The following is a 23,802-nucleotide window of genomic DNA, read 5'->3' on the forward strand; positions in this document are numbered from 1 at the left end:
CATCCATCCATCCCATCCACCCACCCATCCATCCATCCATTCATCCATCCATCAATCGACCCACCCACCCATTCATCCATCTGTCTATCCACCCACCTATCCACCCACCCATCTATCCATCCATCCATCCATCCATCCATCCATCCATCCATCCATCCACTTATTTAGCCATCCATTCATCCATCCATTCACCCACCCACCCATCTAGCCATCCATCCATCCACCCATTCTTATCCATCCAACCATCCATCCATCCATCCATCCATCTATTCATCCACCCATTCATCCACCCACCCACCCATCCACCCATTCATCCACCCATCCATTCATCCATCCGCCCACATGTCCATTTAAAAAGCACTAACTCAAGCTTGGTGTTGAATGTTAGGGACACAACACGAAGGGCAAAGAAGCAATCATGCATTTATGACATCAGGGGTCAAGTGCTACAGGGGCCCAGAGAAGCAGCACCAACACAGGAGAGAAACACCAAAAATGTTATTTTTGATCTGCCTGCTCCAATTGACAGAAAAATGAAAACACAACTATTGGACATTAGAACTAGAAGAGGCCTTAGAAAGCCAAGTCATCAATTGTAAGGCTCACCATTATTTTATGAACCACAAAGAAAATATGCTATCAATTAAGCTATGTCATATCATATCTTCAATTAAGCTATGTCATATCACATCATGCCTTCATGATAGTCTTGCCTGTAGACAAATTGCTCACGCAGGCCTCAACTGGCTCTGGGACTGTTTCATCTTTTCTGAGTCAATTTCTGGTAATTTCTTTCACCTTTGGTGGCATTGTTTGGCATGCATGAGACTGACAATTCTTACTGTTTTACAGGAAAGTATGAGATTGCAGTCTTTCCTCTAACAATATTTGCTTTTCTATATTCAATTGGTGCCCCACTGCTCTGTCTTCTGGCCCTTCTGCTAATAAATCATGGTGAGACTTTTAATGATGTTCATACTCAATATGTAGATAATCAACAACAAACTCCTTTAACTGAGGATGTGACACTATGAACAGCAGGCCCATGTTCACACAGGCTCAGGCCATGATGACCATGTCCTGCCTGTCATCTGGAAACAGCAAAGGTGCCATGCCAGTGATAGTAAGATGCACCCTGATTTCAGAAACATTAAGATGTGAAATGAACATGCCTCCTAGCATCAATGAAACAAGCAAGCCAATTCCTCATACTATAGGTGAGGAAACATACTCGCAGAGCTATAATATGACACAACCCAAATCCCAGAGCCTGGACTAAAATCCTTGCTTTCTGAGATTCGTGCCAATGTCTTTTCTTTCTACTCCCTCGGGCTGCCTCCAGGAGACTGCCATCCCTAAGTTTGTCTTCCATTTTCTTGCTTCGAAACAAGTGTTTTAGAGCATACAAGACAGAGAGTTGAACATATCAGTATATGCAGTCTTGGTCCAAAAAGCTGGTGAGGGTGGGTGATGGGGGCCCTTATCTCAATGCCATCTCAGAACCCCGCTTCAATGTGTGAGTAGGCAAAGAAAGACCATTAGTTTATAGCTGCTGTGAGACTGCATTTCCACTCCCCACAGGCTGGTCTCCAGGCTATCATTCAATAATACTGTGCCATGTTTGCCGACGAGGCTGGTCAGGTGTTTTCTCAGACTCACATAACTCTCCCTAGGGGAGGGACCCTCAGGGAGACAGCCTCCCTATCAGATCACCTATGAGAAAGTCTGGCAACACCCTTGCCAAACCCAGTATTAAAAATCATTATTCCTGTTGCACACGCACAGAATATACAGAGATCAGAAGGCTGCTAAATTGATTCTCAGTGTCTAAACATGATGCTCACATCCAGGCAGTACATCTGTCTCACAGAGCAGTGGATCAAGGTGGGGGAAAACACATTTTTCTTTTGGGAGCCTGGAATTGCAGGGCTGGACCCTTGAAATTAACGCAGATTAATAGGATCAGGTCCTCTTTGCTTCTACAAAAGCTCTTTTTTCTTTTCCTATAGCTGGATAAAGAACGGGCCTAATCCCTTAGTGGTGAAGGCAGATCTCAGTTCAACTGAGCTGAGATACCCTTCTCTGTAGGCCAGACCAAAGACTGAAAGGACCATCCTCCAAATTGGAAACATGTCTACCCAACACATAGGAGAGCAGTGGCCTATGGAAACACGGTGTCTATGTGGCTGAGGCAGCAAGGAGGCACCTCTCAGATTTCGACGAGCTTAACATTCTCACCATGGACATGCCAGTGTAAAATGTCACCAATACAAGACAGGCTGCACTGGGATTGATGTAGCAGGAGACCACTCAGGGCCGGCTGGGAATATTGCAGGGAAAGGGAAGAACTGGTTTGGCTGCAAAAGATAATGAAGAATTTGTCTATCTCATCCAGCCCTATTCAAGAGAGGGGATGGACAGACTGCCAGGAAAAACCCCAGCATTCCAGTCTGATTTATAGTGACAAGCCAAGAACAGAGCTAGGGAACTGAGATGTCAGAGCTCAAAAGAAGTATCCCTTCAGCTCACCCAGTAGCCTTTGCTCTGGCTCTGTCCTTGACTCAAAGTGCAACAAATGCTTGTCACTTCCTCAGTGTCTGCCAGGCACCGTGCTAGACCCTGGGATACCAAGGTGAATGAGAGATGGGCTGTACCCAAAGACATCCCCAGAGTGGCAAGGAGAAGACAGAGAATGAAGTGACAAGGACACCATAGGAAATCCTGCCCTGAGCCACATCTGCTTGCTCCAATTGACAGAAAAGTGAAAACACAACAAGTACAAAGGTGCTCATGGGGAGCAACACGAATGGAACAGATATAGACACAGGCTTCGGAGCTCATCCATCTCTGCCACGTGACCTTCAGGAAGTTCCTGAACTCTCAGAGCCTCAGTCTCCCCAATGCCAAGTCACCCATGTTACTTCCCATGTCAGCCCCAGCTACCCACTCCAGGAGCTCCCTAGAAGCAAGCAATGATGGGACACATCTATCGCATGCCTGGGGGACTGGGGGCAGACTCTGCACACACTCGGGTTTGATTGCTTTTACTGCTCTCAACCCCATGGTGTGCACACTATTAGTCTCTCCAACTGACAGGGAGGAATCAGAGGCATGGAGATGATTAGACACATTGGTTGGCAGCTGGGTGAGCTGTCCCTTCTCACCTCACGTACTCAAAGTGGATTGGCCACTTGGAGGGTGTCACAGGTGGGAAAGCTTTGAGGACACTGGGCTGGCTCAGGGAAGCCCCATGACAGGCCAAGTGAGGCTGGGTCATGGTACCCTCTGTTAGGGCGCATCACATCACACTGGGGGCCTTGTTCATTTACGCAAGACACAGGGGTCGCCTTTTCACCTCCTAACTCCAGCACCTGGTACCCGCCCTGTCACTAGAGAAGATCTCCTTCTAATCTTCTGGGTCCTGTGAGCACAGCCAGGTGCCTGTGGACATGGGCAGTGCAGAGGCCAGCTGAGCAGGAAGGTGCTGGCATGAGGGGGACAGTCTGGTGGGCACTAAGACATCCCCACACTCAGCTATAGACATGGCTTGCTAGCTTATTCAGTCCTCGGGAATTATTTACAAAGGGCTGTAATAACCTGGGATTGCTCATGGCACCATGATATGTAGGAAAGAAAACACAATTTTTAATATACCCTGGAATCTCAACTACATGAGAATACATAGAAATAGGACTGTAAACTACAAATATCCAAAGACATCTCTCAGAGGTGGTATTGGGACCAATTTTTCTCCTTTTGCCATTTCTATATTTTCTTTTCATCCCCCCAAAATGATATTTTTGTATTTTTAAGAACAAGAAAAAAAACCTTTAAGAGAAAAAATGTAAAGGTTGGCTGCTGACCCCTCTGGCTAGAACACTGGTTCCGAGGGGTCTGTGTCCTTCCAGATCCGGCCACATGCTGGACATAGGGAGGGCACACCTATCACTGTGAGGCCCCGGCCACACCCCGGACCAATAGAACCATCTGCTCAGACTCCTCCAGCAACACTGCTTTACAATTCGCCAGGCCTTTACAACACCCATGAGCTGATTGGCAGAGAGATTTTCTGCTCTGTTGAAGCTCTCAGGCCCCCGTGGGGTGGGCAGTCCTCCCATGCAGAGAGGCCTAAAGTCTTCAGGTCGGCAGTGGCAGCATCCTATCCACTGATCACTCCGTGCACCACCATTGAATCTGGAATCTTCTCTACTTGTATAGGGGCAAGGGTGAGAAAGAGTCTTGCTGGGATTGTCCCCTGCCTTCCCCCAGGAAAGACGCTGGGGTTGGAGGTGGAGACTAATCACGGTATCTCTGTTCTGGGGTTCTTGCAAGGAAGATAGTCCCCATAAAGTGCTTTTGGCCCATGCTGAACACTTCACTACATTCAACAAATGCTGTTGTCCTTATCAGTTCTATCATCCTCATTCTTGCCCTGTGTGTTGTTATGGAACCCTCTCTGTTGACCACAATGGTAAGTACAGGAGCCTGCCTGCCCACACCACTACGCTGTTTCACCGTTTCATGGCCCTCCAAGCAGCAGATCCTTCTGGCTGGCAAATACCAAAGGGTTCCCAAGTTCTGACCTTAAATTTTAAATCCACAGAGGTGACACCTGCCATGAACTTATCGCTGGCTCCCCTTAACCTTAGCAAGCCCTGCTGCATATATTCCGAGTCTGTGTATTGCTGGAGGCAGGACAGGCTTCACGCACTTCTGAGCATCCTTGGAAGATGCTACCTTGGCCTCAGAGCTGAGAGGTGCCTGATATACCTTCTCTCATTGCTAATGACAGCACACTTCCAACTTCCCTCAGGCTGAACCTCTAAAGCCTTAAATATGAATGAGCAGAAGTTCACAGGCTAAGTTAGGTGGTTTTGATTGTTCGCTTGTGACTCATAAAGCAACAATGGTTCAGGGGATGCCTGTGATGTTCCTTAGGTTGTCAAGTAGGAAAAATCTGGAGCCCTGGTAAGACCATCAGAGCTTCCCCAACTCCCCAATACCCTCAACTGGATTTCCCTCCCCACCCAGGCCACCTACCCACTGTTTCAGAGTCTGGAGCTTACTGCAGGCCCACTGGAAGTCTAAAGGTTTGGCTGCAGGGTGCCGCAGCCCAAAGATGAGCTGGAAAGGCTGAAAGAGCAATGGAATAGAGGGTGATAGAGGCTCCATCCTGGGCCCCGCTGTAGGTAGAGATCTGTCCCCTGCACTGGCCACTGGGTCTCCTAATCTGAAACAGCCAAGTTCTCAGGCTGGAGAAGAGAACACCCAGCACTGGCCCTCCTCCAGACAAGGGGGCTGGAGCTGCATGCCAGCACACGGGCTGCTCCCTCAGCCCATTCTGCCCAGACAACTGCTATCCACCTGTGTTAGGCCATTCTCACATTGCTATAAAGGTATACCTTAGGCTGGGTAATTTATAAAGAAAAAAGGCTTCATTGGTTCATGGTTCTGCAGGCTATACAAGCATGGCACCAGCATCTGCTTGGCTGCTGGGGAGGCTTCAAGGAGCTTTCATTCATGGCAGAAGGCAAAGTGGACGCAGGCATGTCACATGGCCAAGGCAGGAGTAAGGTGGGGGGATGGGGGAAGGGGTGCCACACACTTCTAAACCAGGTCTCATGTGAACTCAGGGAGAGAGTTCGCTTATCACGGGGGATGGCACCAAGCCATTCATGAAGGATCCATCCCCATGATCCAAACACCTCGCACCAGGCCCCACCTCCAACACTGGAGACCACATTTCAACATGAGATTGAGAGGGGACACATATTCAAGACGTATCACTACCTTTCAAGTCCCAGCCTGCATGCCTTCCTTCCCAGGGCTGGCTTTCTGGTGAGTGTCAGCTGACTGGTCATCTATCCAGTCACAGGTCTGTCTCCCATTGGAGGCTGTGGGTCCCTTAACTCTATGTCTTCCTCCTTTTCCTGCTGCCTCATGCAAAAGGTAGGCAGTCAGCAAATTGACGATAAATGAATGAGGCAGTGAACGAAGAGGCCAGTTGATGTTACACTTCTTCATTCACTGTTCTATCCTGTGTTGCACTAGAACTTCATCCTCCAACATTTGCCCCTTACTCCACCCACTCAGCTCCCCCAGGAGATCAGGAACTTGGCGCAGGGCCCACATGATGCAGTGGAGGCAGAAGACCTGGCTTTATACCTTCAGGTTGAGGAGCCATAAGAACAGCAGTCACTGCTAGTTGAATCTGGAATATCCATTCTCTCCTTCTTCCTTGTTAACAGAATCCTTGTAACCCCGGGGGAGAAAATATACCTAGAGAAAAACTGCATTTCCCAGCCTCCCTCACAGATGGGCATGGCCAATGAGGAGTAAAGGGAAGTTATTGAACCCTTTAAAGGAACTGATTCCAGCCAGGCGTGGTGGCTCACACCTGTAATCCCAGCACTTTGGGAGTCCGAGGTGGGCGGATCACAAGGTCAGGAGATCAAGACCATCCTGGCTAACACGGTGAAACCCCATCTCTACTAAAATACAAAATATTAGCTGGGTGTGGTAGCACACACCTGTTGTCCCAGCTACTCAGGAGGCTGAGGCAGCAGAATCGTTTGAACCTGGGAGGCGGAGGTTGTAGTGAGCCAAGATCACAACACTGCATTCCAGCCTGGGTAACAGAGCAAGACTCCGTCTCAAAAGGTGGGGCGGGGGGGGGGGGGGAAGCAAAGAAAAAGGGACTGATTCCACTGTCACCTGCCTTTTGCCCTTCCCACTTGCTCTTTCTTGTCTGGATTGCAGATATGATGAATGGAGCTCTAGCAACTCTCTTGGACCATGAGACAACTTTGAGGACAGCAGTCAACTATTATGTAGGGCAAAGCAGAAAGACAGAAAGAGCTTGGGCCCCTGTGATCACAGAGCCCTCACACGAGGCCTGAGCTGCCTGCCTATAGACGTAAGAAAGAAATAAAGGAGTATGTTGTTTAAACCTCTGTTCTTTGGATTTTCTGTTCTATGTCACCACAGTAAGCAGCTTTCTAAGATGGTCTTGAATGATCCTTGCCTCCTCCCATTCATGATCTCTGTACTCTCCTCCCTTGACAGTAGGCTGAACCTAGTGACTTGCTTCTAACAGAATTCGACAGAAGTGATAGGATACCACTTCTGTGATTCAGTTACAAAAGACTGTGACTGTCACCTTGCTGACACTATTGCCTCCTCAGCTTGCACGATTTGATGAAGCAGTTGCCATGCTGGAGAGGAACTGTGGACAACTCAGTCCAACAGCCTGCAAGGAACTGAATCCTGTCACCACCCACACACATGAGCTTGGAAGTGGCTCTTCCCGCAGTTGAATATTGCCTCAGCTGACACCTTGATTGCAGCCTTGGAGAGATCCCAGAGCAAGGGAGTCAGCTAAACCAAGCTCCAGTTCTTCACCAGCATAAACCATGAGATAATAAATGTATGCAGTTTAAGGCTGGGCATGGGGGCTCATGCCCATAACCACAGCACTCTGGGAGACCAATGTGGGAGGTTCGCTTGAGTCCAGGAGTTTGAGACCAGCATGGGCAACGTACAGAGACCCCATCCCTACAAAAAATAAAACATTAGCAGGGTGTGGTGGTGTGCACCTCTGCTCCCAGCCATTTGGGAGGCTGAGGCAGGAGGATTACTTCAGACTGGGAGGTTGAAGCCGCAGTGAGCTGTGATCACACCACTGCACTCCAGCTTGGGCGGTAGACTGAGACCCTGTCTCTAAAAAAAAAAAAAAAAAAAAAATTAAAAAGTAAATGTATGTAGTTTCAGCTAAGTTTTGGGGTAATTTGAGGGATAATTTGTTACATAGCAATAGTCAGCACAACCACCAATCCTAATCCTAATTGACCTGGAAGTGAGGCACTGCCACTGTCCCCTTTGCTCTCAGTACCCTCATCTGGATAAGAGGCCGGGCTGGGTGAGCTCTAAGATGCCTGCCACCTTTAAAATCCTAGAATCCTATGACTTACCCAAGGACAGGCCACAAGAAGCCCAGGTCCCCTGACCCCACCCCTTGGGTGGCCAGGCTCGGGGGTCCATTTCCTTATGCCTGCTTAGTGCTGATTCTTTTGTTCACTATGACTTGATGCTTCGAGACAGGGAAGGGAAGCAAGATGTCGAGATCACCAATGCCTGGCACTGGAGACTCAGCAGCACACAGCCCACGGCCACCTCCCTCTTGGCAGACTGGAGGCCTTCAGGGCCCAGCGAGCCCTGGCAGCAACTCTTGCTGTTCATCAAGACAAGGGCCTTAGCGCTCTCAGCCTGGCCTCAGGGACTTGCAGCACGTGCTCAGGGCATGCTGCGGCCTGCCTGAGTGCACCTGGTGAGGAGGAGGCCCAAGCGGGGCAGTCCTCATTCCTTGGATACTTCTAGTCTTCTCGATCTGTCAGAAATAAACCTCTGTGGGGAGCTCAGATTGGGCCAGCTTCAGGATGGGTGCAGGAGGGGGACAGTTATCTGCTGTGGGTGCATGGATTTCTGGCCCCTTGCTTTTTGCCAACAAGGTCACAGCGTGCACCTAATGTTTCCAAGTGAGGAGGGAAGGGGCAGAGGCTGGGATGGAAGGACGGTTGGAAAGTGGTAGCCGGAGAATGTGTGAGGACTCATTCCAGAAATCCCCAGGCTGCCCTAAATGCCAGGCCCCACAAACAGCTCAGTCCTCAGCCTCTGGGCCTCTGCCGGCTACTCCATAGCCACTAGGCCAGCTGACAGACCTGCTACGTGGCAGTCAAGAGCATAGATCCATGTTTCAACAACTGTGGGACCCGGGGCAAGCAGGACAGACTATATAATTTGCAAGGCCTAGTGGGGGAAAAATAAAAAAACAAAGGGTTTTTGCTGAAAATAAAAGTTTCAAAACAGAGACAGTGGAGTATTAGCCAAACGTGAACCTTTCTGAGTATGGGACCCCATGCATCTGCGTGGGGTGCAGGCCCAGGAAGCCAGCCCGTGAACAAGGCATCCCCCAGGACCCGCCTGAAGAGGGTAGGTCAGATTGCAGCCATAGTTCTCCACGACACCAAAGAAACCGTCTGCTGCACATTGCAGGAGTGGGGGAAGTGGGCAGATAGAAGTGGGGGCTTGTGTCCATAGGAGGGACCTGTGGCACAGGAGAGGTAAAAATTCACCTCTTTGGTCCATGTCATCCGGTTGATAGGAAACAGTCCTCTAAGAAATTGTTCAGGAGCTTCTATCACACAGCGCATAACTAAATGCCAGATATTCTGAAAGAAAAGGATCTGAATGGGTTCCCAGCATCACTGGGCCTGGCCCTAACCCCACCTGAGGCAGAGGTACACCTTCACCTTGGCTTGCTCACCTGATCCAGTCACTTTCATCTTTAGGCCCCATTACTATACCTATAGATAAGAATAGTATCTTTAAAAACCCTCCCAAAGTTTAAAAACATAACAATCAGCTTTAAAATACAAAAGAATTCTAATTACATATTATTAATAGCAATAATGATGACAATAATCAGGACAATTTTGCTTTAATTCAACCAAGTCCTTCAAATGCACTACAAACTTGCCCTTTTCTGCGAAGTCTTAAGAATCCCAGCATAGGTGCTGACACCCCTGCTCTCCGTCTTGGGTGCGTTCCCCAGCTGAGGGCCTCCCAGGCATTTCTGCCAATTGTACACTGACCAGAAGGAATCCCCGCCCGAGCTTCCTCCTGTACCCTGAATGCTGCCACACTCCCACCAGATACACAGCCCCTGAGGATGCCCAGGATGAGAGAAACAGGAGAAAACCTCACAGGCATCCTCTAAAAATGTGCCAGCTCATCTGAAGGCAGGACATGGGCTGTGGACACCAGCCCAGCTGTGGTTCCCCTGCTTCTGGGCCTCCCAGATCCCTGCTGCCTCCATTCCCTAATCTGCGGCAGCCAGCCCCTCCGGAACAAGAGGAAGCCCCCCACCATGTTTTGCAGTGATTCCCTTTGTCCCTCTTTCCCTGGGGCCCAAGGAGCTAAAGGACGCCTGTGAATGGCAGGCAGGCTTGGATTCTTCTTGGCTGATGAGAGCGATGAGTCCCCGCCACTCCCTGCTAATTGCTGTCCTCAGCACTGCCAGGCAGAGGCCTGCACACAGTCTCCAACTGTTAACAATAACAAAAGTTGCGTGTCATGGCAATGACAGTGGCCAGGGCAGCCTCGCGCTGGTTATTAATCCACTCACTGCACTTGAGTGGTTGCCCACGCATGGCTTCTCCAATGAGGCCAAGCCCCAGCATCCACTCCTTGCCCACATGGGAACGGAAGGCCAGGGAGAACTATTTTCTTTTTCTTTTCTTTTTTTTTTTTTTCTTTCCTTTTTTTTTTTTTTTTAATTTTTTTTTTTTTTTGTGAGACTGGGTTTTGCTCTTGTTCCCCAAGCTGGAGTGCAATGGCACAATCTCAGCTTACCACAACCTCCGCCTCCTGGATTCAAGCGATTCTGCAGCCTCAGCCTCCCGAGCAGCTGGGATTACAGGTATACGCCACCACACCCAGCCAATTTTGTATTTTTTAGTAAAGACAGGGTTTCTCCACGTTGGTCAGACTGGTCTCGAACTCCTGACTTCAAGTGATCTGCCCACCTCAGCCTCCCAAAGTGCTGGGACTGCAGGTGTAAGCCACCGCACCTTGCTGTGAGAGCTATTTTCAAACCAACTCAGGAAGTTGGGGTGTCTCGGCAGCTGGAGAACTTTACAATAATTTATTCACTGGTATCTAGGTTAATTGGGTCAAGGGTGAGAACTGCTCCTAAAACCCACAGATAATACTGGGGTGTTCCAGCAGAAAAAGCACAGCACTGACCAGGCATGGTGGCTCACACCTGTAATCCCAGCACTTTTGGAAGCAGAGGCAGGAGGATCATTTGCAGCCAGGAACTTGAGACCAGCTGGGGCAGCAAAATGAGATCCCATCTCTACAAAAAAAAGTTTTTAAAACAGTTGGGCATGGTGGGTGCATGCCTGCAGTACCAGCTACTTAGGAGGCTGAGGTGGGAGGATTGCTTGAGCCCAGGAGTTGGAGGCTACAATGAGCTATGATTGTGCTACTGCACCCCAGCCTGGGCCACAGAGCGAGACTGCATCTCTAAGAAAAAAGAAAAGAAAAAAAAAAGTGCAGCACCAGAAATTCAAAGGGCTGGGTGGGTCCATTACTTACCCTAACTATCAATTTCCATGTCTGTAAAGTGGGGTTACAAGTACTGGCCCTGCCTACCTGCCAGGGTTGCAGCGAGAGTTAAATGATGCAATGGGCACCATAATGATAGCTATGTGAGTGGCTACTGGGAGCTAAGCCTTTAACTGCATTCTCTTCAATGCTGCCTCTAATCTGAAGAATGGATCCCTAGAAATGAAGAAACTGAGGCCCAGAAAGGTTCAGACACCAAGGTCACACAGCAGGTAAGGGCACATACTGGACATGGGGCCAGGGACCTGCCAGCCTGGTGTTGACCTTTTCTGGATGCTGAGTCTGTCTTCTCCCATGTATCCTGCTCAGAGCTCCAGGCCAGCCTGTTCTGTCCTTGTGGGCAGCCATTGCCTGGAGCCGTGGGTACCACATCAGAGGGCGGCCCATCCACAGCCAGCCTGGGACCCACAAGGTGGGGTGGTGGGAAGACTGCCTTAGAAGAGTCAGGGTAATTATAATGAGTGAGGCCATTGGACTGCCTCCTGAGCAGCTCTGAGCTACAGAACATGAGATGGGTCAGCCAGTCTCCATGGACAAGGGAGATGGATCAGTCACTAGACAGAAGCTGAGACATGCTAGGAGCATCTTCCCGCACTTCCCAGGTTGGTTTGGAAATAGCTCTCCCTGGCCTTCCCTTCCTGAGAGAGCAGCTCCCAGGGGCTTCCTCCATTTCTGAGATCCGCCTGTTCCAGTCCATATGCACCTTACAGGTCCTGTAATGCTGCATCTGGCGTGTCTGGCTGACTCCAACTCTCACTCCATGGTTGTTATTCAAGTTCCTTTGGAAGAGGACTGATATTCACACTATGGGTAAATGACTAACATAATAAGCAGGTTTCAGTGGTGGGGGTCGGGTGGAGGGTGAGGAGTGGCAGAAGCCAGTGGAACCTGGGAAGTAGCACAGAAAGAGGGGCAGGAAGTCATCTGAAATGGATGTCTTTTCCCAATTTGCGTGCTCCCAAGGGTGTGTTCATCCTCTTCTGGTCTCTGGCGAAGGTGGTGCCTGGAGGGAGTCCTGCCGTGATAACAGCCTGGCCTCCTGGGCAGCGTGGTTCCAGGGAAGGGCAAAGGATTTGATGTCCAGAAACCCAAATCTAGTGGCTCTGCCATTAACTGTGTAACCTTGGGCAAGTCATCGCCCAGGGCCACCCCAGTCTCCCTTCTCTGCAGAAAGGATGCACTGGACTATTTCACTCTGAGGCCTTGTCCAATTTTGATCCTTCTAATTCTGAGGTGTTTGTTCACTTTCTTCCCTGCCCCCTTTCCCACAGGCCTCCTGGTCGACACACAGGCAGCGGCAGGCCGGTTCCAGGCAGACCCAGCAAGGTCCACGCCCCTTGGGCACCAGCTGCGCTGCACAGCAGACCCCGCTGTCCTGGCTCTGGCTCCGGGCCAGTGTTCTGCCCTTTCTGGCATGCAGTGTGGCCTCAGAGCAGCAGCTGACGCTGGATTCCAGACTAAATATGGAGCCCCAGAGCCAGGCTTCTGCCTCATGAGGCTTGGGTCCCAAACTTCCATGGCTATGGACTTGCATACCACCGCTCCCCCGCACCCCTGAAATGCTGATCCACAAACTCTGCACATGGGCAAAGGCCAGACATAGGTCAGGAGGGCCAGAGCAACAATGAACTTCCAGAGCAATCAGAAAAACAGCAGCACAAGGCACTCGCCTGTAAAGGAAAGCAGGGGCAGGCCTGCCAGCTCAACCCAGCAGAGAGGGACGCACGACCGCACGTCCCAGAGCACGGACAAGCTTAGTTTCCAAAGGGGAAAATGACAAAAAAATGAAAGAATAAAAGTGATGCTTCCGTGAGGTGGCTCTGCCCCACCCTAGGCTGAAATGTGTAATCTCACCTGGAAAGTTGGCCCAGGTGACCTCAGTCCTCCATCTCCCAGCTCCCCCCACACAAAGAAGCATCCAAGACTAGCAAAATGTTTATTAAATGATACAGGTCTTACAAATATGATGCTGAGCGCTTTCAACCTCAAAGGTCAGCTGAATCCACCCCAAGGTGAACCAGTGTGACCCACACCTCACGGTCCCTCCCTAGCACCACAAAAACAAGCGACATGGACCACACCGCATTAGCTCAGCTGTGTCCACCCTCCAAAAAGGCACGTTGGACCCCTAACCCCTAGGACCTGTGAAAGTGGCCTTATTTGGAAATTGGGTCTTCATAGATGTAAACAAGTTAGGATGGGGTCATACTAGAGCCCTAATCCAGGGACTGGGGTCCTTATAAGAGGGAAATTTGGACACAGACACACACGAGGAGAGCACGTGTGAAGATGGAGGCAGGCAGGGGACCAGCACAGCCCTGGATCTGCCAGCCCTGGCATGCCAAGGACTGTTGGGAGCTGACTCGAGCTAGGAGAAAAGCTGGAACAGACTCCCCCTGACGGCCCTCAGAAGGAAACAGCCCTGCAGATACTTTGATTCTGGACTTCCAGCCTCTAGGACTAAGAGAATGAGTTTCTGCTGTGTTAAGCCCCCCAGGTTGTGATAATTTATGACAACAGTCCTGGGAAACTCATACAGGCAGGCATGACAGTCCCTGCCACAAACCTCCAATGACGTGACCCAGCATTTACCCCTTCCCAGAGCCTTGGTTTTCTTAAAAAGTTGGGTTGGATTGCCCCTTCCAGCTCTGACATGCAGCCCAAGGGTCTTGGATCTACTTAATCTCTGGAGGATTATGGGAGATGGGGGTGTCAGGTACATCTAGAGAGGGAAGGGAAAGGGAAAAGGCTGATGCCCTCAGTCACAGTGTGGCAGAACAATCAGAGGGAAAAGTCTGACCTTGATCAAGGACAAGTCCAGTTCAGCTGTGCAAACCTGCATTGGGCCCCTCCTGGGATGGGGGGTAAAGAGAGATGGCAGTGACTCCCACAGGGAGCCCGCCACAGGACAGCAGTGTTCTTTGTTTTAAATTTGGATCAAGGCAATAAAGGAAGACTGGGAGCGGGAGAGACTGGAGGCAGATGCATCAGTGGTGGAGAGAATCTTGTAGGAGGCCAGACCTCAGAAGACCAGAGAAGGCACAGGCCGGCCCCCAGATACAGCTAGGAGAAGGAAGGACAGATGTGGAGCGAGCCGGGAAGGGGCAGGACGGACAGGTCAGGGAAGGCAGGGGAGGGGGTCAGGAGAGGTGGGAGGTGAGTCCCAGGCCACCTGTTTGGGGGACCAGTTAGATGACAGAAAAGCCAGACGGGGACTGTGGATGAAGATTGGGAGCTGGATTTGGGAGCACATGGTCTGAGACGCCTGAGGTCCAGAGGTCCCCGAGGCAGCCGAGTGGGAGCTAGATAGGGTTCAGAAGACAGACCTGGTGTGGAGCACACAGGTGCCAGCCAGCGCCACCTGAGATGGCCAGAGGGTCTAGGAAGAGAGCAAGTGGAGAAGCGGCTGGGATGAAACCCCACCTTCGACAGGCCAGAGAATGGGTTCGGGGAAAGGCTGGAAAGCATGAAAGGCCTGGGGCGGTAGAGAAAGTGGAGTCAGGGAGAGTGGGCTAGGAGGTGTCCTCTGTGGGAGAGGCCCCCAGGATGCGAGCAAGGAAGAATGCCTGTGGAATTGCCACTTACGAGGGTCCCAGTAATTGCTGGCTCCCCACAAGGCACGGAGGTCCTCAAAGGGTTGCTCATTTCTGAGCCTTCCCCGGGAGATGCCCATAAACAGTACTGAGAAAGGAGAGAAGGAAGAGGTGAGATGAGCTGAGAGTAATTCAACCACATTTTCCCACCGTCAAGGGCATCCATGCCTTCTCTCAGCGACTCCACAGACCCCAGGATGCCTTTGGTAAAATGGAGAAAGGCGATTGGCTATGTGGAAGTAATCCTCTTTCAGACACACTTAAAACAGCATAAATCAGGTAGAAATTTGATGGAATGCAAAAACGTCAAAATGGATTTTGTTTTACATAACCCACATGCTAAAGAAAAAAATCTAAACCTAACCTGTCTTATAGATGTCATAATCTTTTTGGGAAAAAAGAAAAATATAGCTAGAACTTGAACGTGCAGATATTTAGAGCTGAGAATGACCTAGAAATTTATTTAGTCACAGCCTCTCCTTTTACAGATGAGAAAAGTGAGGCCCCAAAAAGCTGGCTTGCCTACAGTCAGGCCATACGTTAGTAACACAGCCAGGACTAGAACCCAGGCCTCTGCCCTCTCTCCCAGGCCTCTGCCATCCGGCATGCCACAGCACAGAGCAGGCCAATGCCAAGCAAAATCAGACTCCATGCAGAACACCATGATGCCCACGTTAGTAGCTGGGAGGTTTAACTGTATTCGAAATTGTACCCTCAATGGCTTGGAGTTTTTGTTATTATTTTTAAAAGTGGCAGCCGGGTACAGTGGCTCATGCCTGTAATCCCAGCACTCTGGGAGGTCAAGGTGGAAAGATCATGAGGTCAGGAATTCGAGACCAGCCTGGCCAACATAGTGAAACCCTGTCTCTACTAAAAATACAAAAATTAGCTGGACATGGTGGTGTGTACCCGTAGTTCCAGCTACTCAGGAGGCTAAGGCAGGAGAATCGCTTGAACCTGAGAGATGGAGGCTGTGGTGAGCTGAGATTGTGCTGCTGCATTCCAGTCTGAGCAATAGGGTGAGACTCCGTCTCAATTAAAAAAAAAAAAAAAAGTGGTTTAGTTCACTTTTTACAACACTAGAGTGGCCACATTAGGTTGTGTGGGTTGTACAGCTGTGTTCTGAACAGGGGAGCCTGGCTAAGGGACCCAGGACAGGTGCCATTCACTAAGCCCTACACTTAGGATGGTGCTGTATCAGACAGGGAAGAAGCACTTTTTCTGATGTTCCCAAAGACACTGTGTGGGAGTGGTGGCCTGATATCGCTTTGGAGTGAATCTGCTCCAAGCCTCTGAGTCTGGGTAGAGACAATATTTTTTGAAAACTGGAAACTAAGGACATACCCTGTAAATTAAGACTCTAACTAAAATAAAAGAAAGACATAAATACATCAAAAATAGCAAAATGAGCAGAGCATAAAAAGCAAATTTATAAAGGACGCAACAGAAACAGGTTATAAATTCCTGAAAAATCTTCACAGTGACTAGCCAAAGAAATGCAAAGGAAACTTTGGTACAATTTTACATCTATCAAATTTAAGGCCGGGCGTGGTGGCTCATGCCTATAATCCCAGCACTTTGGGAGGCTGAGGTGGGCAGATCACTTGAGGTCAGGAGTTTGAGACCAGCCTGGCCAACATGGTGAAATCCTGTCTCTACTAAAAACACAAAAATTAGCTGGGCGTGGTGGCATACGCCTGTAATCCCAGCTACTTGGGAGGCTGAGACAGGAGAATCGCTTGAACCAAGGAGGCAGAGGTTGCAGTGAGCCAACATTGAGCCACTGCACTCCAGCCTGGGCGATAGAGTGAGTCTCCATCTCAAAAACAAAAAGTAAAAGTGTGGAAAGGAATGCTGATCTTCATTGTTGGGGAAACAAGTGCTCTTAGTCGGCTAATGGTAGTGAAAACATGTGCAACCTATCTTCTGCTGGGCAATATGGCACAAGTATTTTAAAACTTGTTAAATATATGTAGAACCTAGAAATAACCAAAGGTGACTTTGACATCTCACTTACAAATATGTCTCTAGGAAAAGTGAGGGCGGAGGCCACCATCCCTGCGACAGGCATCCTCCTTGCATCCTTGGCTCTTGGAATCAGCATCGCCATCATCACAACACACAGAAGCAAGAGTTCACCCAAAGGGAAAACATTTGCAGGTTATTTTTTTAAACTCAGCTATAAAGATTTATGAAATTGAGGCAGGATAACAAAGCATTAAAGAAGAATCTACGTGAAACAGAAAAGGAGCAGGAGTGCTCGGTGGCTGGGTCGATGGCTGAAAGGCTCTGACCAAATTCTATCCCTGGGAGGTGGGAACAGTGGTCAATGCCCCTTAACAAAGTCCCAGAGAGCCTCTTCAGGCTGGAGTAGATTGCAATGCTTGGATGCTCCAGTCCCTCCTAGGGATGGGATGAAAATGCCAAGGGTCCCTGTCCACAGATTCATGTCTTAAAAATGTAGATTCTTCAAAGAGTTTTGGAGGATGGGCCACCTGCCAAGTCTCCAGGGCAAACGGTACTGTCATCCTTCCCAGCAGGTCATCACCAGGGTGTGGATGGTGTGGGTGTCCAGGCTGTATTCCCAGGCCCCATCTCAATCACACAGAAGGCCATGGGATCCTCCGAATGGCTTCAGAAATGAATGCCACACACTGGCACGTACTGAACTCTCCTTAACGCTAGGACAGGGCAGGAGCAAGACTGCTACCCTTGGGGACCCAGAGGAGGGTTAAGAGAAGCCCACTTTCCCTACTTTCTACAGGGCGAATGTTTTGTTGTCAATATCCAAATGGGTTTTGCATTCTGCTCTCTATCCATCCCTATATTTCAACACAAAGATAGATTTTCTTGCACGATCTTCAGATGCTGTCAATACTCCAAGAAGATGTACCACTTTCACCCTGCAGCTTGGTCTGCCCTGGCATGTGACAATGCTCTGGGTTTGAGAAATGTGACTACACATTGTTCCCACTGCTCCTCCACCTCTGTCCCATCCGCAGCCTCATGCTTCCAGGGAAAAATCACAGAAAACACAAAGACACATGCATGGATCCAACAGAAGTGATCTCTGTCCCTCAATAGGTGCACAACTGATGGCCTTCTGGGGAAATGGAAACCACCTTTACTTGGATCTGGGCAATGATTATAGGGGTATAAACATTTGTCAAAATCCCTCAGGCCGTGCACTTTAAGATGAATGCATTTTACTGTATGTGAATTATGCTTCAGTAAAGTACTGATGGTACACTAAGAGGGGACAAAACATTGATGGCTACAGGAAGCACAGTCTGTAAACAAAATGGTACAGAGCAAGGTCCTGGCCTTGGAGATCATCAGAGATGGGGGAGCTTGGAGAGGACTGGGTTCACCATGGTGGGGAGACAGTCAGAGGAGGCCTGCACTGAACATCGTCAAACTCAGGTCTCCTCTCCGGTTTGCGATGGCCTGGGCAAGTCACCAAACCTCTCTGGGCTTCTGTTTCCTTGTCTGAAAGTGGGTTAGATCTGTGGTGTGCAAGTGCAGAGCTTATGAAAATGCAGGTTCTTGGACTCTGTCCTAGCTCCTACATCACACACAATGGGAGTTTGGGGTACAGAAATCTGCATTTTGATAAGCTCCTGGGCGATGGCAATGTTCAGGGTCCAGGATATTTGGGAACTGTGGTCAATGTGCTTATAAAGGTCCTGACCTCCAGTAGTAACAGTCCCTGGTTTCTTGTGCAAAGAACAGCAACACATGGCTAAGAGAATGGTGTAGAGAAATAAGACAATCAGAGTTGGGTGACCCAGAAAGGCTTCCCATCTTATACTATCTCCAATCAGAAGCCTAAATCTACACCATAAATCTCAAACGGTGATTATATACAGCTGTGCAGCTTGTGTACTGCTCAAAAATATCCATCCTAGAGAGCAAGTGAGGGCCAAGAGCCAGCTCAAACCCTATTTGTTAAGCGCTGTGCCCTGGTACAAGGCTGCAGCCAGCTGGGTGGGAAGAGGGGAGGTAGGGGCTGCTTTCTTCAAAATTCATCCACCAAGATAAAAAAGGCCTATTTCTGATTCTCACAAAGGTGCTGTAAGGGTTAGAGAGGCCCTGTCTGAAAAAAGACAAGAATCATGAAACTGTTCCTGTTTTTTCTACAAAGCATGTGTTTTCAGCCCTGTCTCCCTAAACACAAGAAAAGTGAGTGACTTAATATTTAAAGCACTTCATGTCTTGCTTCTTCCCATCATTCCCCAGCTTCATCCCAGGATCCTTGTCAGTTGCTTTCCCCAGACATGACATGTCTTCTGTCCACCCGTGCTCGAGTCGGGCTGCCCCTGCCACCTGCCCAACTTCCCACTGCTCGACTGCCCAGTTGTCGGCCCCTCCTACAAGCCCTCGTGGTGGAATCGATCCTCCCTCCCTGCTCGTGTGCCCAGCGTGGAGGATGGGGTAGTGAAGACAGGCATGTTGCAGGCTCTTGTGGACCTGAGGATTTTGGTAGAAGATGATTAAAACACTAATTACAGCAAAGCGTGAGTGAGGAGAGTACGTAGCAGGAGGGCGTGCTGTCTGTTAATTACAAACCGAGATCGGCACCCTCTAAAAATAGTCCGACTCCTTTCCCCACCAAACTACAAATCTAAGAATAATGCGACCTGAACGCAAAGCTCTCCTGGATTTGGTATCACTCTCATCCTCACGATGCCTAAACACTTCACACTGTAAGAAAATTAAGATAACAGGGCATTCATTAACATTTTCTGCAGCATCTAATTCCACGAACTGTGAATTCCTTCACCCCGGTCTGCCTTCTTGTCCTTCATCACCCTTTGGGAGGCCTAAGACTCTTAGGGCCAAAGCACTGTTGGCCCCACCCAGACAGGGCCAGATTTCCTCATGGCCAGGTCATGTGTGGGGGTCACCCCAGGTGCACCTGGGGCTATGCCCAGGCTTGGTCCAGTCCAATAGCCCAGCTGGCCCCCTAAAGGCCAGCAGTTCCCATCTGGACACAGACCCCCCCATCCTCCTCCCTCCCCTCCACCGCAGCAGACAGAGGGCAGAGAGGTGGGGCACGCCCTGGGCATACTAGAGATGCTGACCCTCAGCTGCCCATCTCTAAATTGCATGATGGAAGCGATTCTGCAGCACTGGCCTGCTCTGCTGAGAAAGGAGGAAGAGTGCCCAGGAGCATGGAGTATGGAGCCATGAGCTGGGGGTTCAGTCCAGACTCTGCCTCTCACTAGATGCGGCACTTCAGGCAATTGCTGAAGTCTCTATGCCTCAGTTTCCTTATCTGTAAGACCGGCCAACCCCACAGGGGTGTTCTAAGGACTAAACGAATTAGAGGTAAGAAAATGTTTATTAGTGCAGAGTAACAGCTCTAACCTTGTTACTACCACCACCGCCACTGCTACTGCAAGCACTCCCACCACCACCCTGCACCACCACTAACCTATGCTAGCAGGGAGGCCAGGAAGGTCACAGCCGTCCCTGGGCCCAGGCACCATGGCACACAGGGGGCAGGTCAACGCAGCGCAGTGTGCCTCAGGAGCCCACGTGAAGCACAGAGGGGACCCTGAGGCAGGAGGGCATGACGCGGTGGCAGGGGAGGCCTCGTGTGCATGAGGCCCCCAGAGAGCCACAGAGAATCAACTCCATTCCCAGGTGCCTCCTTTATCCCCAGAAGCCTGTCATTAGGCCCTGGGGGACCTTCGGTGAAAATGCCTTTCCCTCTCCCCTTCCCCTCTGTTTCCACGGGTGTCCACACCACGTGTGGTCCCTGACCTCCCTGCCCAGCCATCTCATCATGGAGACCAGCTTCTCACGCCTCCTGCCCCCTGCCATCTTGCCAAGCCTCTACTCTCCAGCCCAGGACACTGCCAGCTGTCTCAGTCAAGTCTTGCCATACGCTCCCTTGCTCGCCAGAGGGTAAGTGCAGCACCACACTCTCAGGGTACCCGGCCCCCTACACCCCACTCCACCTCCCACTTCTTGGAACCCACAGCCCCTAAGATGACAAATCGCACAGGAGGTCCCTCAGGGAGAATACAGTGACATCCTCGCCCTCCAACAAGGGTCCCTTTCCACCCAACTCCAAACCCATCATCCTTCAGGGTCTTCTCACTCTCCTCAGACACAAGGTCTGCCCCGCTTTGGCCCATACGACCTCCCCTTCCCCTGAAAGCCCCCAGCACTTATTTCCAAACCATTCCCTTTGCCACTTAATCACACTATTCCTTGTGGAGAGCTTTAACTCCTTCTCGTCTGCTGTTCCTCCCCGCCTTGCCAAGACAGGTAATAACACATCCCCGGTGCCAGGTGTATAAGCAAGGCTTAATAAGCTCTTGTAGGACGGATACTCACGCTAGCTCTCTAGTCCTGTGCTGGCAACAAAAAGAAAGAAATGAGGTGGAGGGGGTCACTGGCTGCCCAACCCCAGGGACACACTGGACAGGGGTGGGAGGACTCTCTTCCCGGACATGTTTACCAGCAGAGAAAGCGCTCGCTCCCCTAGCCAAGTGGCTCTTCCTCTCTCTCCCCTCAGATGAAGTGCAGTGGTTAAAGCAGTGCCAGAAAGAGACTCTGCAGGGACACAGCAAGAAGAGGAGAACCTGCCAACCCAGCTCAGGCACGGGCCACCGAAAAAAAGAAACAGGAAAGAAAGCTCTTGGAACTCAGAGATAAGACGAGGGCAGAGCCAAAACACAGCCTGAAAACCTAAGAGCGTGGCAAGAATTATTTCTGAAAATACAGGAGCAAAGTCTAATTTTTGACACAGGGCAGATAAGTTACACAATTCATGCTGGGATGTGGTAGGTCTCAGGAATTTACCAAAAAAACAAAAAACAAAAAAAGCCCATCAAACTCAGTCATCAGCCCCTGCATATGTGAAAACAGTATTTGCTGTCTCACCTTCTCTCTCTGTGAAATGGAAAATCTATAAAAAGGGATATTAGAGAGCTGATGCTGGAATGACGCTGAAGAAAGAATGTGTAATGGCACGGCAAAATTGTGGCATCGCATTGCTAAATGGAGAGAAGACAGCCCCCAGGCAGTACTGCAGAAGGCTCTCATCTCTGGAAAGCAATCCATGAGAAAGCGGTGTCAGCTGGGCAGGGCCGCGATGCCTGCAGCCAGTGGATTAGTTGATACCCAATCCTGTCCCCCTCACTCCCGCCCCCTCCCCCCCACTGTCCTGGTGAAACCACATCCTGCCAGGCCTCCCAGGGGACTCATCCTCCTCTGAGGTTCAGGTCAGAACTCTAATCCTTGAGGTAGGGAGTGGACGTGGAAACCAGGCTGCAGGGCAGGGGAGCCAAAATTCCAAGAAAGAACTCCTCAGGATAGGAGGAGGTGCCCTGCACACTGGGAGAGGCAGGACTGAGCACCCAGAAAGACGGTGGTCCGGTAAACATGGGAATGACAGTCCCAGTCAGGGAGGGTCCCGAAAAGTGGGCCACAGGCAAAAACCCCACATTGTAAGTAGTAGTGTGGTGCTCCCACCAATGGGTCACGGGGCCCAAAGGTGTCCAGGTTAAGCTCAACTTCATGATGTGTAGAAAGCAACACAGGTGAGGTGTGATGGAAACGAAGGTGCCAAGGATGTTACCACTGAAGGCGAGTGGTTGGCACAGGGCCCCTGGGAGTGAGAATGTTTCCCCAGCCTCTACCTTCATTCTTAGTACTGAATTCTAATGAGCAGTATCTAGAGATATCTTGGAATGGAGGAACGGGCCCTGAGGCCACACTGTCCCTCTGCTCTAACTCTTGTTTGCTGATTGGAGATACATCATTGAGCTCCTGAGGAGACCCACTCACTAAAAAGGCCCCAGTGCCAATGACCTGCGCCAAGCACTCTACGAATGACCACAGCCACAGTAACCGCAGACTCTGGCTTTCTGATAAATTGGCTCCCACTTGGATAGGCAGCTAACCTGAGCCTCTAACAATATACAAACCTATAGCAGAACTCTGACCCAGCCGGCAGACAGGGACCAAGCAACCAGTTCTTTCATTTCTCAGTAGATGAATGGGTGGACAGACTGACTGATGGACAGATGAACGGATGGATGGATGGATGGAGTACCACTTGAGTGAATCACTTGTCCATCAGAGACATCGTAGTTCCTTCATTTAATTATCTAACTAGTGAACATTTTTTGTACCAATGGATGAGGGTCTCCAAGAGGGTCATGACTGGGAAAGTTTACACCTGATTTGGGAGTCAGAAATACAGGCGTGAAAAAATATACATACACACTAATATGGGATTTTTTTGATCCCATGCAGCTCCTCCTTCAGCCCTTCCCCTAAAGCAGATGAATGGTCGCATCCAGAGAGACTAAGGTCTCTTTGCACAAAGAGACCTGAGTACGTCGAGATCCATCTGAGAAAGGGACCCTGGGAGTTAGGGTCGAGGTTCTGGGCAGGCAATGCAGGACCTCCTAGAGCAGCACGGATGCCTGGTACTTTGAGGCAGGCTAGCAGATGTGTGTGTGTGGGTTTAGGGGGAAGAAAAGGAGAGAACTAAGTTACGTTTTAGTAGGAAAGAGGCATATAAGAAAAACAAAAGGCAATTCAATGGAAAAAATATTTTCAACAAATAGTGCTGAGACAACAGGGCATCTACATGCAAAAGAGTAAAGATGGCCAGGCATGGTGGCTTATGCCTATCATCCTAGCACTTTGGGAAGCTGAGGCAGGCAGGTCACTTGAGGTCAGCAGTTTGAGACCAGCCTGGTCAACATGGAAAAACTCCATCTCTACTAAAAATACAAAAATTAGCCAGGCGTGGTGGCGTGCACTGTAGTCCCAGCTACTCGGGGGCTCAGGCAGGAGAATCACTTGAATTTAGGAGAATTACTTGAACCTGGGAGGTGAAGTTTGCAGTCAGCTGAGATCGTACCACTGCACTCCAGCCTGGGCAACAGAGCAAGACCCCATCTCAAAATAATAATAATAAGCTATGAGGGTACCACTGTCCTCCTGCCTGGGTGACAGAGTGAGACACTGTCTCTAAAACAAAATGAAACAAAAC

The 23,802-nt window shown here is 50.0% G+C and overlaps 1 protein-coding gene across 6 annotated transcripts in view; it reads right to left on the bottom strand.

The window, feature by feature from the left end:
• Window positions 1-23,802, bottom strand: part of CTIF (cap binding complex dependent translation initiation factor) — a 336,159-nt gene that overhangs the window by 272,534 nt on the left and 39,823 nt on the right. The window lies entirely within an intron of this gene.

This window comes from Piliocolobus tephrosceles, chromosome 18, assembly GCF_002776525.5.
Source record: "Piliocolobus tephrosceles isolate RC106 chromosome 18, ASM277652v3, whole genome shotgun sequence".
In the NCBI taxonomy this organism is placed as follows: Eukaryota; Metazoa; Chordata; class Mammalia; order Primates; family Cercopithecidae; genus Piliocolobus; species Piliocolobus tephrosceles.